The sequence below is a fragment of the Eptesicus fuscus genome, chromosome 6 (assembly GCF_027574615.1).
Source record: "Eptesicus fuscus isolate TK198812 chromosome 6, DD_ASM_mEF_20220401, whole genome shotgun sequence".
Classification (NCBI taxonomy): Eukaryota; Metazoa; Chordata; class Mammalia; order Chiroptera; family Vespertilionidae; genus Eptesicus; species Eptesicus fuscus.
In genome coordinates, this window is record NC_072478.1 from 45,963,676 (window position 1) to 45,978,729 (window position 15,054).

At 38.0% G+C, this 15,054-nt stretch overlaps 1 protein-coding gene and 1 non-coding gene across 4 annotated transcripts in view; one reads left to right on the plus strand and one right to left on the minus strand.

The window, feature by feature from the left end:
* FSTL5 (follistatin like 5) overlaps window positions 1-15,054 on the minus strand; it is a 554,870-nt gene that overhangs the window by 507,326 nt on the left and 32,490 nt on the right. The gene's annotated exons all lie outside the window — the stretch shown is intronic.
* LOC114233525 (small nucleolar RNA SNORA62/SNORA6 family) lies at window positions 2,970-3,122 on the plus strand. The gene has a single exon (XR_003619669.2). It is a non-coding gene; the product is annotated as a small nucleolar RNA SNORA62/SNORA6 family (small nucleolar RNA).

The following is a 15,054-nucleotide window of genomic DNA, read 5'->3' on the forward strand; positions in this document are numbered from 1 at the left end:
TTTCAAATATTGGCATTACTGAATATAGAAAAAAATTTCAGGAGATTAAAAATATGTAAGGAGATAGAGAGAATTATGAGTACACTAGAGGCCTGGTGCATGAAATTCATGCAAGGGAGGTGTGACCCTCAGCCCAGCCTGCACCCTCTCCAATATGGGACCCCTCGAGGGATTTCCGACTGCCCGTTTAGGCCTAATCCTGGTAGGGCAGTCGGATATCCCTCTCACAATCCAGGACTGCTGGCTCGCCTGCCTGCCTTCCTGATTGCCCCTAACCACTTCTGCCTGCCAGCCTTATCACCCCCTAACCACTCCCCTGCCAGCCTTATTGATGCCTAACTGCTCCCCTGCCAGCCTGATTGCCCCTAACTGCCCTCCTCTGCAGGCCTGGTCACCCCTAACTGCCCTCCCCTGCAGGCCTGGTCACCCCTAACTGCCCTCCCCTGCAGGCCTGGTCCACCCCAAATGCCCACCCCTGCAGGCCTGGGTCACCCTTAACTGCCCTTCCCTGCAGGCCTGGTCGCCCCCAACTTCCCTCCTTTGCAGGCCTGGTCCCTCCCAACTGCCCTCCCCTGCAGGCCTGATCGCCCATAACTGCCCTCCCCTGCAGGCCTGGTCCGCCCCAAGTGCCCACCCCTGCAGGCCTGGGTCACCCCCTACTGCCCTCCCCTGCTGGCCTGATCGCCCCCAACTGCCCTCCCTTGCAGGCCTGGTCCCTCCCTACTGCCCTCCCCTGATGGCCATCTTGTGGTGACCATCTTGTGTCCACATGGGGACAGAATCTTTGACCACATAGGGGCAGCCATCTTGTGTGTTGGAGTAATGGTCAATTTGCATGTTATTCTTTTATTAGATAGGATAGAGGCCTGGTGCAGGGGTGGGGTTCGGCTTGTTTGCTCTGAAGGGTGTCCTGGATCTTGGTGGGGGTGCCCTTGGGGCATGGGACAGCCTGGGAAAGGAGCCTGTGGTGATTTGCAGGCTGGCCACACCCCACTGAAACCCAAGGGGGGGATCTGGGATCTGGGATTTATTTATCTTCTATAATTGAAACTTTGTAGCCTTGAGTGGAGGCCTGGGCCTGCCAGGGTGTGAGGAAAGCTTGGTTTCCTCCATTGCCAGAGAAAACCAAGCCTCCTGCTTGCTCCGTGGCTGCAGCCTTCTTCGTTGGGTTAATTTGCATACTTGCTCCTGATTGACTGGTAGGCATGGCTTGTGGGTGTAGCAGAGTGATGGTTAATTTGCATATTACTCTTTTATTATATAGGATTAGTAAGATTTGGGACCTTTTCAAATACAATGACTAGGATAGTTCAAAACATTGTAACCAGTTAGCAACTGAACAGCAGTAAGCTGAATAAAGTTAGAGAACTGGAAGACAAATCTGAATGGGTCCACCAAAGAAACTGGAATCAATCAATGCAATTGCTTTTCACCAGATTATCAGAAATGTTGTTTGAGAAAATCACTAGCACATCAGTTACACTTGGATATGCAGAAATCCATAAGATAGCAAACCTACTTTTGATAATGTGTTCTAGAATAATTGCTGCATTATGGGAACTTTGAAACATGTGTAAGAATGCTCCTAGCAGCACTATTTACACTAACAAAAATTGGGGAAAATCTGTCTTACATATGATGAATGTGGCAATTTATAAGTGGATCATTAATTATAGAGAAAATAAAATGAAGCTATTGAAAACACTATAAATAAATAAAATATGTGCCTTAGCTGGTTTGGTTCAGTGGATAGAGCATTGGTCTGTGGACTGAAGGGTCCCAGGTTCTATTCCAATCAAGGGCACGTACCTTGATTGCAGGTTTGATCTCCAGCCTAGTCGGGACTCCTGTGGGAGGCAACCAATCAATGTGTTTCTCTCACATGGGTGTTTCTCCCTCTGTCTCTCCTCCTCCCCTCTACTCTCTCTAAAAAAATCAATGGAAAAATATCCTTGAATGATCATTAACACATAAAAAAGTATGTAGCAGATACATTCTATTTTCTAACATGAAAAATCACTATTTATTGTTTATCAACATACATAGTTTTATATATTAAACTTAGAATGTAATGACATACTTAACACAAAATTCAAGAAAATATTACTTTTATTTATATTCACTGTTGAAAGTATTACAGATGTCCTATTTTCCCCCCATTGACACCCTTCCCCCCAGCTATCCTTCTTCCCAGACCTTCACTGCACTAATGTCTATGTCCATTTATGTTTGAAGAGGTGGTCAGGAAAAGAATATTGGGGAAAGGTCCTTAAGGGCCTGAATAATATTTTTAACATTTTTTTTCTTACTTTGGTGTTGGATTTGTAGAGGTGTATTAAATTATTTCTATATGTTATTGTTTATCAGAAATATTTTCTAATAAATTAAAAAGAAATTTATCTAAATGCCAAATTCCAACAAACTAATAAAAGGACGTACTTAAAACATCTGCTATTAATTTCATTATCACAGAGAAACTATGTTGGTTTGTGAAGACATTTGGTACTGTGTATCTGCACAGGCATATGATTTCAACTGCTGCTTAATATAAAACGACCCGTGCAGCAGGTTGTAAATGGGTCCTGAGGGACGAAACAACCCAGCTGGAGTGTGTGGCCCACCTGCCCAGTTAGCACTATGGCTGAAGCTGCTGATATGCAGTTTCTATTTTTATCTAATCTTTAAATTTCAGTAACCTCATTTCACTAAATCATAGCTTTCCAAATTGTAAAAGCTTTCCCTCGGCTTATTCATTTTTAATCTAGATTTCCCTGAAGAGCTGTCTGTACTTATAGATGGCTACTATCCTGATAAACTCTCCAAATCCTCTGCCATTACGTCATTAGGAAAGTAAAACAAAAACCACACACAACAAACAACTCCCAAGCTAAACTTTAACAAAAATGAATGAAGGAATCATTTACAGGTTTTTCATTATATTAAACTTTAAATTGTAAAAAGATTTAAGAACTGCACATTGGTAGAGCTTGGAGTTGCGGCCACTGGTGGCCCATTGACTCTCAAGTGTAGGTAGTGTGCTACATGAGAGGCAAGATTTTTGAAAATACCACAAGGGTCTCTGGCCCACTGAGTGGAGTTTGATAGTAATTCTTGCTATAAGTATGAGTTGAAAAAAAAAAGATTTAAGATTTAATAATTTTCTATTGTTTTCAATATTTTTGTTTATGCATAAATCTATTTACAACGACTTGGTCAAGTTTGCTTAAAAAGGCAATAAAATGCACCCTTGATTTTATTAAACACTAGAGGCCCAGTGCATAAAAATTCATGCACTGAAGGGGGGGTCCCTCAGCCCAACCTGCCCCCTCTCACAGTTCTGGAGCCCTCAGGGGCAGGAGGCAACCTAATGAACAGGGGAAGGCGATGCCCCCATCCCATCTCTGCTGCTGCCACTGCCGGCAGTGCAAACCTCAGCCAGCCCTGGTTACCTGAGCCTCAGATGGCCCTGAGCGGCTTGGCAGCTGACAAACAAAGTTTGTCTGTGCCTTGAGCCGGCCCTGGGTAACTGGGGGTGTTGAGGGTGGGTCCGGCTGCACCATGCACTTACCGCCCCCCCAGCTGGACTGAAAGGCCTGGGGTACTCCAGCAGGGCTGAGGGGACTGGGCGCCGCCATCTTGTGGCTATGGGTGCTGCCATCTTTGTGATGGTGTGATGGTCAATATGCATATTCCCTCTTTATTAGATTGGCTTTCTACAATTACTCTTTAAACATTAGCTTTATTTCTATTTATAGTTAATGTAGTTTTATATTTGAAAGATAAAATGCTGTGGTGTTGGCAATGGCAAGATAATAGTATAACAAGTGCATTCTGAAACAGTGTGACATATTATGAGAACATTTTAGTGTTTAACAAATTACCCATGTGTGTGCATTCTCAAATGATTCCATTCATAGTTAGCAGCTAGTTAGGGTACATATATACAATGATTATGAGGATTCGTGTAGGTAATGAGTGAGATACAAGATAATGAGAAAAGAGTGATAGATGAAGAACTCATTTGATCTGTTCTTTTATATAAGTGATGAGGAGGCAAGCTCATTTCCAAGAGTTAGGAATAAGGATAGACTGGGAATATGGAAGTTATGTCTTAATTGATTGCCTTAAAAAAAGCAAGGATATCAAATGACAGGGAAATATATCAGACAATATGTCAATTTTCCAAAAGTGAGAAAAAATCTCATCAACTTTAGATTATCAATGTGTTTTCTATTCAGTTAGAGTATTTTTATATTGACATACAATTTAAATGGAGCTAGATTTCTAAAGTGATATAAGGAGGATTTACTATATGCTTAGAGCAAAAGAATAATGTAAAAAGATGTGTTAAATTCACACTATTAACTCAATAAGAGGGGGAAATCAATGAGTTTGCAGACATTTAATGATATTAATTCATGATTACATAAAAAATTAATAGCATAATTGTATTAGCAAGTTAACTAATTCTTTGCTCTCTGAGCAGATGTGATTCAATTAATTTCTAATTAAAGAAAAGAAATATATCAAGATGTATTACAAAGCCACTGTTCTCAAAACTGACTGGTACTGGCACAAGAACAGACACATAGATCAATGGAATAGAATAGAGAACCCATAAATCAACCCAAACCACTATTCTCAATTAATATTTGACAAAGGAGGCATGAACATACAATGGAATCAAGACAGTCTCTTCAATAAACGGTGTTGGGAAAATTGGACAGAAACAGATTTAAAAAAAATGAAACTAGACCACCAACTTACACCATACACAAAAAATAAACTCAAAATGGATAAAAGACTTAAACATAAGACAGGAAACCATAAAAATACTAGAGGAATCCAGAAGCAGCAAAATCTCAGACACATGCTGAAGCAATTTCTTCATTGATACCGCTCCTAGGGCAATGGTAACTAAAGAGAAAATAAACAAATGGGACTACATCAAAATAAAATGCTTTTGCACAGCAAAAGAAACCATCAACAAAACAACAAGAAGGTCCACTGCATGGGAGAACATATTTGCCAATGTTATTCATCAATAAAGGGTTTAATCGCCAACATTTACAGGGAACTCATACAATTTAAGAAAAGGAAGATAAACAACCCAATAAAAAAATGGGCAACAGACCTAAATAGATACTTTTTGAAAGAAGACAGAAGGAAGGCCAAGAAATATAAAAACATGCTCAAAGTCACTAATCATCTGAGAGATGCAAATCAAAACGACAATGCGGTACCATCTCACACCTGTGAGAATGGCTATCATCAACAAATCAACAAAGGACAAGTGCTGGAGAGGATGCAGAGAAAAAGGAACCCTCGTGCATTGCTAGTGGGAATGCAGACTGGTGCAGCCACTGTGGAACCCAGTATGGTGTTTCCTAAAAAAACTAAAAATGGATCTCCCATTTGACCCAGTGATCCCACTTCTAGGAATATATCCCAAGAAACTAGAAACACCAATCAGAAAGGATATATGCACCCCTATGTTCATAGCAGCACAATTACCATAGCTAAGATTTGGAAACAGCCTAAGTGCCCAACAGCAGATGAGTGGATTAAAAACTGTGGTACATCTATGCAATGTAATACTATGCTGCAGTAAAAAAGAAGGAATTCTTACCATTTACAACAGCATGGATAAGAATGGAGTGCATTATGCTAAGCGAAATAAGCCAGGCAGAGAATGATTAATATCACATGATCTCACTCATTTATGGAATATAATGAACAACATAAACTGATGAACAAAACAGATCCAGATGCAGAGAAGCATTGATCAGACCGTCAAACCTCAGACGGAAGGTAGGGGAGAGTGGGGTAAGGGGAAGAGATCAACCAAATGACTTGTATGCATGCATATAAGCCTAACCAATGGACACAGACACCAGGGGAGTGAGAGCATGAGTGTGGGGTGGGGGGGGGGGGCAATGGGGTGATAAGGACACATATGTAATACCTTAATCAATAAAGAAAAAAATTAAAAAAAGAAATAACATTTCAAAATAATTGAGGAAATCTTTTTAAATAAGGTAGAAAATGCATAATGTTTAAACTTATGAAACAGAAACAAGGCTATATCCATATCTTTTCAATAATAGTCAAAATTTCTAAAAGTCTGAGAAAGCAGGAGAGTCTGAAACAATCTAAAATTAATTGATATTTAAATCTCAACAGGTGTTGAGTGACTAAGATTTGTGATACAACAGAGGTGAAGGTAAAGAGAAAACCTTAAGCGTTATGTGTAATTTCTTATACTTACTGATAGTCATAATTTTTCAGTTATCACTACTGAAATATTAACCCTAGAACATCATGTATAATAGAAGTAATATATCCTTATATATTAGTGCTGTAGTTGTTTTAAAGCATTTAAATCTTAAACTTATTTCAGATTTCAGACTCAAATAAAAATTAAATAACAATAGGATAATCTCATTAGATTCAAAGCTCTAATTTATGTCCTTATATTGGAAATTGAGATGAAAAATAAAATAAAAGTAAGTTTAATTATTATCAGTTCTATTAAATATTATTACTATTTTCAAGTGCAAATGGACACTATATTCTGTCAGATTACTATAATATCATATCAATCGGCCAAGTTAGTGAACAAATAATCACAGAGGTCAGAAGAAGTCAAGAGTCACATGGAATAGGAATACTAATAGTAGGCTATATATAGTTTATAACTCATACCAAGGAGAAAGAGATATGTGTATTAACATGAGGAAGACAGGGCAGGAACATGCTCAAAATTTAAGTGGACTTTGGAGAAAGTTGGGCTGCAAAGATCAAGTTTAAGCGATCAGAAACTTAAACACATATATCTGACTTCTGGATAAAGAAGCGGTACATGAGTCTACTTGAGTGAACTTGTAGTTTGGTACCTAAAAACCTAGCATTGTTTCTGGGATAAATAACATTGAGAGCTGTCATACTCCCCCTTTAAATACTCATAAGTTAACTATTGGTTTATATTTACCTAGGGAATCACTTAAAATTCAATTTATGCCTCTGTAACAAAGTAATTTTTCTATGATTAAATTGGGTCTTGAGTATATTGGAAGATTGAAGATGAACAATGTTCCTCCACTTCTAAACACCTATTTCACATGAGGTTAGTTTTTATATATGCTTTGTGGTTTGCAAGTTGTTACTTTGCTTGCTTATTTGTTTATTTGCTCCAAGTAAAATGAAGGGTTCTGATTCAAGATAAAAGGGAAGAAGATACTATGATTTTTTAAAAAGGAAGAGAAAAATTAAAGAAACACAAAAGGTTAAAAAAATGAATAAAGAAAATGAATATATAAGAAATAACAAGCATCTGCACCACTATGTTCATAGCAATGTTATTTGCAACTAGGGGCCCGATGCACGAAATTTGTGCAAGAGTAGGCCTTCCTTTCCTGGCTGCCGGCTTTGCAGCCCCGGCCCCACCACTTACTTTCATCCACCTTGGCCGGGTGCTGCCCGCATCTGCCGCCACACACCCCCAGTTTCCCGGTTCTGTGGAGTCCCCCAATTGACTGCCCCGCAGAGGGTGGCCTGGGCCTTCCTCTGTGGGACAATCATGGGGCAATGGCAGGGCCCCCCAACCAATCACATGGCACCTGCCTTAGCTGGCCTGGTGCCAGTGCGTGTCATAGCATGGTCATCCGCATGGTCATTCTGCTGTTTGGCCAGTCAGTCGATTTGCATATTATGCTCTTATTATTATAGATAGTCAAGACTTGGAAATAGCCAAAGTGCCCATCAGAATGTGAATGGATGAAAAAAAAAAAAAAAAAAAAAACCTGGTACATTTACACAATGAAATACTACTCAGCCATAAAAAAAATAAGTAAATAAAAGCAACTCACATTTTGTGACAGCATTTATGGACCTGGAGATTATTATGCTAAGTGAAATAAGCCAGTCAGAGAAAGATAAATACCATATGATCTCACTTACATGTGGAATCTAATGAACAAAATAAACTGATGAACAAAATAGAAACAAAGGCATGGATACGTGGAACAGACAGCTTTCAGAGGGGAGAGAGTAGCAAATGCAAACTCCACACAGACAGTGGCCCAAAACAGGAATCCATTTTTTTCTCATCAATGTTATCACAAAAACAGTATTAAAGGAAACATTATTTAAGAATCTGTCATATGCATTTTTACTCACAAATCTGAGTTGGAAACTCAGTTCTTTTTGCTCACTCTAAGCCTCATTTTCTAATTTCTTTATGTTTTCTAAAAAATATGCAATAATAACGATAATAAAGGCATATGGTTATCTTCTTATACTAGTAGATATTTAAGCAGAAAACAACTCAGGCCAGTCATTTTCTTCTTAGAATGGGGAAGTCATATACTGATGAAGAATTCTTGATCAAAACGAACCTTTGCATACCTGCATGATGTTTTGCTGATTGCATCTGGGGCTTGTTGCTAGAAGGGGTGAACTTTTATCAACAGATGTTTTATGTGATGGTAAATTACTATGCCACAGGGTTCCCAGACATTTGTTCATACAGTATTCTGTATTTGTCTGTAAGGCTGTTTCCTGATGAGATTAACCTTTGAAACAGTAGGCTGAGTAAAGCAGATTGCACTTTCCACTGAGGGCAAGCTTTATCCAAATAGTTTGAGGCTTAATTAGAACAAAATGTCTAACCCTCTCTGAAAAAGACATTATTCCTTTTGTCTGACTCCCTGGACATCCACTTTGGCTTTTTCTTGCCTTTTGGAATTCAATTGAAACACTTGCTCCTACTGTTGTCAAGCTTTCCAACATTTGGACTCTTAACTACACCATTAGTTTTGGTGTTCAGGTCTTTGACTCTCCTGGGTCTCCAGCCTGCTGACTCAGACTGCAGATTTTGGGACTTATCAGTCTCCATAATCATGTGAGCCAATGCTTTGTAATAAATCATACATGTATATGATTATATATCCTACTAGAGGCCCGGTGCACTGGGGGGAGGGAGGATCTCTCAGTCTGGCCTGAGCCTTCTTGTAGTTCGGGACCCCTTGGGGAATGTCTGCCTGCCCCGGGGATCAGGCCTAAGCCAACAGTCAGACATCCCTCTTGCATTCCTGGGCTCTTGCAGTCCAGGACCCCCTCGTTCCTTACCGCCCACCTGCAGCGGAGGCAGGATAGGCTCCTACTAACACCGCTGTGCTCACCAGCCATGAACCCGGCTTTGGACTGAGCAACGCTCCCCCTGTGGGAGTGCACTGGCCACCAGGGGGCAGCTCCCACATTTAGTGTCTGGCCCCCGGTGGTCTGTGCGTGTCATAGCAACTGGTCGTTCCACCATTCAGTCAATTTGCATATTAGGGTTTTATTATATAGGATTATTCACTTTTTGTGGGGAACTATGACAAACTCAGAATGTAAAAATGTATCTTAATAATAAATCGGTGTTAATCCTTATGCTACTATTTGTGTATATGGGTATAAACTCAGTGTAATTCACATTGACCAGCTTAGAAAACTTGTTTCTTGAGTTTTGCTTTAGCAAATTATCTGACTGATGAAATTGTAAACAATACAGTAAAGCTGTTTATATAAAGACAACTATGATATAAAGCTATTATCATTAATCTTTACAAAAGTAGAAAAATTCTACATCAAAAAATATTTCAAGAAAAAAATGTAGGACCCAAGCAGCTATAGTTTAAAAATATGCTTTGATTTAAAAGTAAACAGATATTTGACTATAATGGCAAGTGTCAAAAATAAGTAATTATTGTACAGCAATTATAGTTTATTTTGGTTAATTACTTTTTATCAAAATAGTAGGTAATGGGGAAATTATAGGAAAGTTAGTGGATCTAAATAAAAACCTACCTTTTTTTTTTAGTTTGAATGTTCAGTTTAATAAAATCTGACAATTGTATACACCTTTGTAACCACCACATAAAACAAAATAGAGAGCATTTTCCTTATCCCAAAAAGTTTTCTCATGTCACTGTCTAGTCAATGTCACCCCCTGGCCCCCCACCAGATAATCATTACTCAGGTTAAGTCAATAAGCCACTGGCCTGAGTTTCCTTGCCATATCCTGCTAGAATTTACAAAGAAAGGTTTATGCTTTAAAAGATATATAATGAAAAGATAAAAACTGCTTGATCAGGGAGAGGAGGTTTAGGTCTTCTTCTTTTGAGCAAAGCTGTGAAAATCTACTTATTTTTAGAATTCTTGCATGCAATGTTGAAATTCATGCTGTACTCCCCTTTTACAGAAATAAGGTAGTATTAATCAGGAAATATTTGTAGTAGTTGCAACTTTTTGTCAAAGCAATGCAGATGTGATCTCCAGAGAATGTTGAGATTTTTCTAGTCAAGGAATTTTAAAAACAAACATGATGCATTTTATTGCTTCAGCTTGTCAATGAGAAAGCCCTCTATGCTAACATCTAAGTTTTTACTTGCATTTCTAATCTCAGTTGTTCCTTGCTTCTGAAAACTGTTATTCTATTATAAAAGGAAATTAAATTAGTTCAGCCCACTTAGTCTATCACAAAGTCAGCTGGATTATGTACCACTATTTTCCAATTTTAGGTAATTCTAAATTATGCCTTTTGTTACTTCAAGTAATTCTCCAGGCATAAGTATTTTGTTCACCACTTAGTAATTTATAGATTTATCATTTCCCCTTTCCTAAGGAGATTTTAAAATCCTTTTCTACCAGATACATTAACTTTTATATCATGATCATGCAGTTTCCTTTGAATATTTCTTATTGTTTAAGAAATGGTATTCTTAATAATGCTAAGTTTTATTTAGTTTTAATATGATTCTTCAGTTTAGTTCTAAATTTATCCATATTGATTTTGCAAGTGCAACCAAAGGATTTTTTTCAGTATAGTCTGTAAATTTTAATATGGAATACTAATGGCACTATGTACCAAGGGCTTAATAAATATCTGCTGAACTGACATTAATATATATGTGTGCAAAGCTGTGAAAACCTACTTATTTTGGAATTCTTACATGCAATATTGAAATTCTTGCTGTAATTAAGTAAATATATATTTGCTTAATTATTAATATATGAAATTATGTAAAATATTACAGACTTAATTCTTTATCTTACTATGTACACATTGCATAATTGTTGAAATCAGTGTCTATATTACCATAATATGAACTTCCTATAAACACGTCCCATATGTTTTCTTCTTTTATCTTTTATTTAGTGCATAATGACTAGGATAAGAGATGAACAAAAAATGTTAATTTAATAAAAGGCAGATATTATTTTCATTTTTAGGTATATGGGACATTATCTCAGGATAACATTTCCAAGGAATTCATGTTCCAAGTAAGATTTTTCAGAGCTAACCTCACTACCTTCCTTTGATTTGTTCCTTATCTAGGTGAAAACTGTCCAAAGCTGATCAGGAGAGTTGTTTGTTATTGAAGATCAACATCAAATAATATAATGATAAAATAAGAAAACATTTTAAAGTAGAAGAGAAGGGAGAAATGATCCATTTCCCACCAGATAAAATTGAGTATCTATAAATAAATAAGGGAAAGAAATATACCATGCAATACTAAGTTGAGTGAAATGATTAAAACAAAGGTAATGTGGCTCCTCGCTTCAGATCTATTGGAAACTAGTCCTCCCTCCCTCTCTTCCTTCCTCCCTTCCTCCAGAATCACATAATAATTCTGGTAAAAGTTTTCATTGAAATGCATACCTGAGCTTTCAAGAAGGAAAAAACAAAAGGTACTAGAAAAAAATGAAAAAAAAAGTGAAAATTAAGGTGACAGAGTCAAAACTAATAGTGCACATTTCATTAGCTGCTGCTACAGCAATTCTGGGGCTTGAGATATATTGCTCACATGAAACAGGAGAGGCAACCTTGAGCCTCCAAAAAGTGGTTTGTATCTGTGATAATTGCAGAAAATCTGCACCTACAGTGGGCTGTACAGTTAGTGGAAGTCTGCCTAGGAGCATCGGAACAAGAAGAAAACTGTCTCTGATTAATTTCTGGAGGATTAGGGAAATCTCTAAAAACACACAAAATTAACCATAAGCCCACCAGGGTAGGTTTTAAATATGAAATATCTGTGCTACAGGAAAACCTGGGAAAATCACTGACATAAAATCTGATTCTGGCTGAATATATTTCTAAAGCCCCAGATACAATCAAAACCAAGTTCTTTCTGGAGGGGCACACCCTAGGATGTACCCCATAGATTGTATTCCTCAACTTTCTGACCTCCAGCCTCTTGTCAATACTGTTGGTTAGATAGACTGAAAGGTAAAATTTATAATTCTCAAACTTCCTTTTCCATGAGAGTTCAAAGGTGATACACTTGCATGAAATTCGGAATACAATTTTTGAGGCAGAGGTTACCTTCCTGATGCTATTGCTGCCAGAAAGCAGTTACACTGAGTGTTTGAGACAGATGAGGCACCCAAAATTGGCATTCCAGTATCCCGCTGTCGTCTCCATGGGGAGCTGAGGCAAAGCAACAGACTGATGCCATGTTCCAGTGCCTGATCATCAGGTTCATGTGTATGAGAGTCAGCTGTAGTGGCAGCACCACTAACTTCCTGATGTCAAGAATTAAGAAGTATCTGAAAATTTACACAATTTGCAAGCTAACAAGTTTGTCCCCCACAGTATAACAGATGCTGGCATAAGATCCCAGTTTCCTGGATCATAGGCAAATTACTGTAAAACGATGGCACAGCTCAAAGCATGAACCTCACGTACATTCCAGTTCCCATTTTTGCTCATGTCCCACGAGAGCAATGGGGAGACACCAGGCAGATGCTGCACACCCTCCTTAGTGAAGTATGGCCACACGTGGAGATAGGCTGATAGGGATACAAAGGCTGCCCCACTTGTCTCAAATTCACCATCCCTGCAAGACCACCCCAGCTCCAGAGCTCCCTGTGGGATTAGTTGGGATCTCTGTTGCAACTTCCTTGTCGTTAGTTCCTGCCTCTGCCTGATCCTGCTTCCCTGATTTCTTAAACTTGGTTTACCTAAGAGAACGCCCCAATTGGACACCTGTACCACAATCTTTACCCCAGCTCCTGTTTCTAGGACACCAAATTAAGACATACACTGTCGCAGGCAGGAAACTATTCTCGGTATTTTCAAGCATCAATACTTGAATATAGGTATTAGAAGCTTACAAAATAATTAGGTCTGGAGGAGTAAAAGACTGAAGCTCCAACTGGGCTATTAAGTCAAGGAACACCCTACTGTAGCACAAATAGCAAAGTCTATTGTTGGGAAACAGTTCTCTATGGGTTTCTGATGTTGTTACACATTTTGTGAGCAAGGCATATACAGCCTTCTTTTTCTGAACTATCTTGTCAGAGATGTTTGTATAGTGCACAGTTTGGGAATTTAGAGATACTCATTCTCTCCAGAGCAGAGAGCAGGATTGTTTTATTTTCAATATAATAAAGATAATGTTTATTGCCTTTAGGAAAACATCCATAGGTTTGCTGAAGCCCATTATAAAACATACAGGACCTCTAATTTCTGGGCTCCTCCTGTGAGACAAACCCACAAGTGTTCTAGGTGGATGGGGTGGGGGAGAAAGAATATTTAAGTTATCACCAGAGATCATGTGGAATGAGGTAGCAGTCAAAGGCAAGTCTTTGGTGGATAAAATAGCTGCTCAGATACAACATTGTGAAGGGAAAGATGAATATAAAAATGAGATTAAAGCAGTGGCTGCCCTGGAATAAATAGTGAACATTATACTGTTAGCACTTCCTGCACTCAGGTGAGAGGACCATAAGGTTATATAATTGCCCTTATCAAAATCTTATACTTTGTAGACACAAGGCTGATGTAGCCAAAAATTAGCTGCAGAATCTAATCTTATAGATTGCTGAATTACAACATAAGTTGAATTTTTTTACTTCTCCCTTTCTCCTGTATTTGAGACCAATGAGATGAAATAGATTCCTGAACAGTAGAATGAATACTTGGAGATGCCAGTACAATCAACTCTATATGCCTTATCAAAGTACTCCTGCCATGCTTAAATATACTATAATAATAGCACTTGCAATAATTACCTAACAACGATATGGCAATATTTCCCTGCCCCATTCCTACCCATTGATGTCAGATCCAATATGCTCTAGAGAGAACAATTTGACTAAGAAGGAAATAGCTAACACACCAAAATAATTTCAACAACTTGATAATTTATAGCAGCAAAAACCTGAAGAACATGTGTGGGGATAAATTCTAAGAGTAATGAACAAAATGACTTTAAGTTAGGCCATATTTATCAATACTGGTGTGATTATGAGCATTCAGGATTTATTAGACTAGTTTTAGAATATAATAGTTGATTATTTTGCTTGATTTTTTTTTTACTGAAACTAGAATGCTCAGTAGTACCCTATATTAAAGAATGTTGAGAGTCCTAAACTTCTTTGATATTGTGCAAAAAATTAAACTGGAATAAAATAGTTAGAATAGACTTATCATAAACTACATACTCAGGTTCTTTAATGATATTCCCTGAAAGACCAGAATGTCTTTACAAATGTACTGCTGAGTTGATCACCAGAATCTTTGAAAAGTACTGTGGCTATGCCAACAGCAAAGATCAACTCTAAATCTCTGATACAGCGTGTGTACTTACAGGAACCAGCCAATTACCTGTGGCAGGTTGATTACACTGGTCACATTGCACCATGGAATTCTTAGGTATTTTCCACACTAGAATAGGCAATAATACAGTATGGATTTACCTTTCCCATCAGCAATATTTCTGAAATTGTCACTTTTTTTATTCACCAAATACCTTATTTCCTGCTATATACCCCACACAATATTGTTTTGGAGTGAATAACTTATTTTCATATGAAATAAATAATCAAGATGGCCCTGAAACTCACTAGTCTTATCACAAACCCCAATACCCAGAAGCAGCTGGCTTTACAGATAAGTGTAATAGTATATTTTATTGAGTACTTAGTTATGTTGCCAGCTAGTATAAACAATGGCTTGTGAATTGATGGTACAAGATGAGGTAGATATGATAAATTGATAAGTAA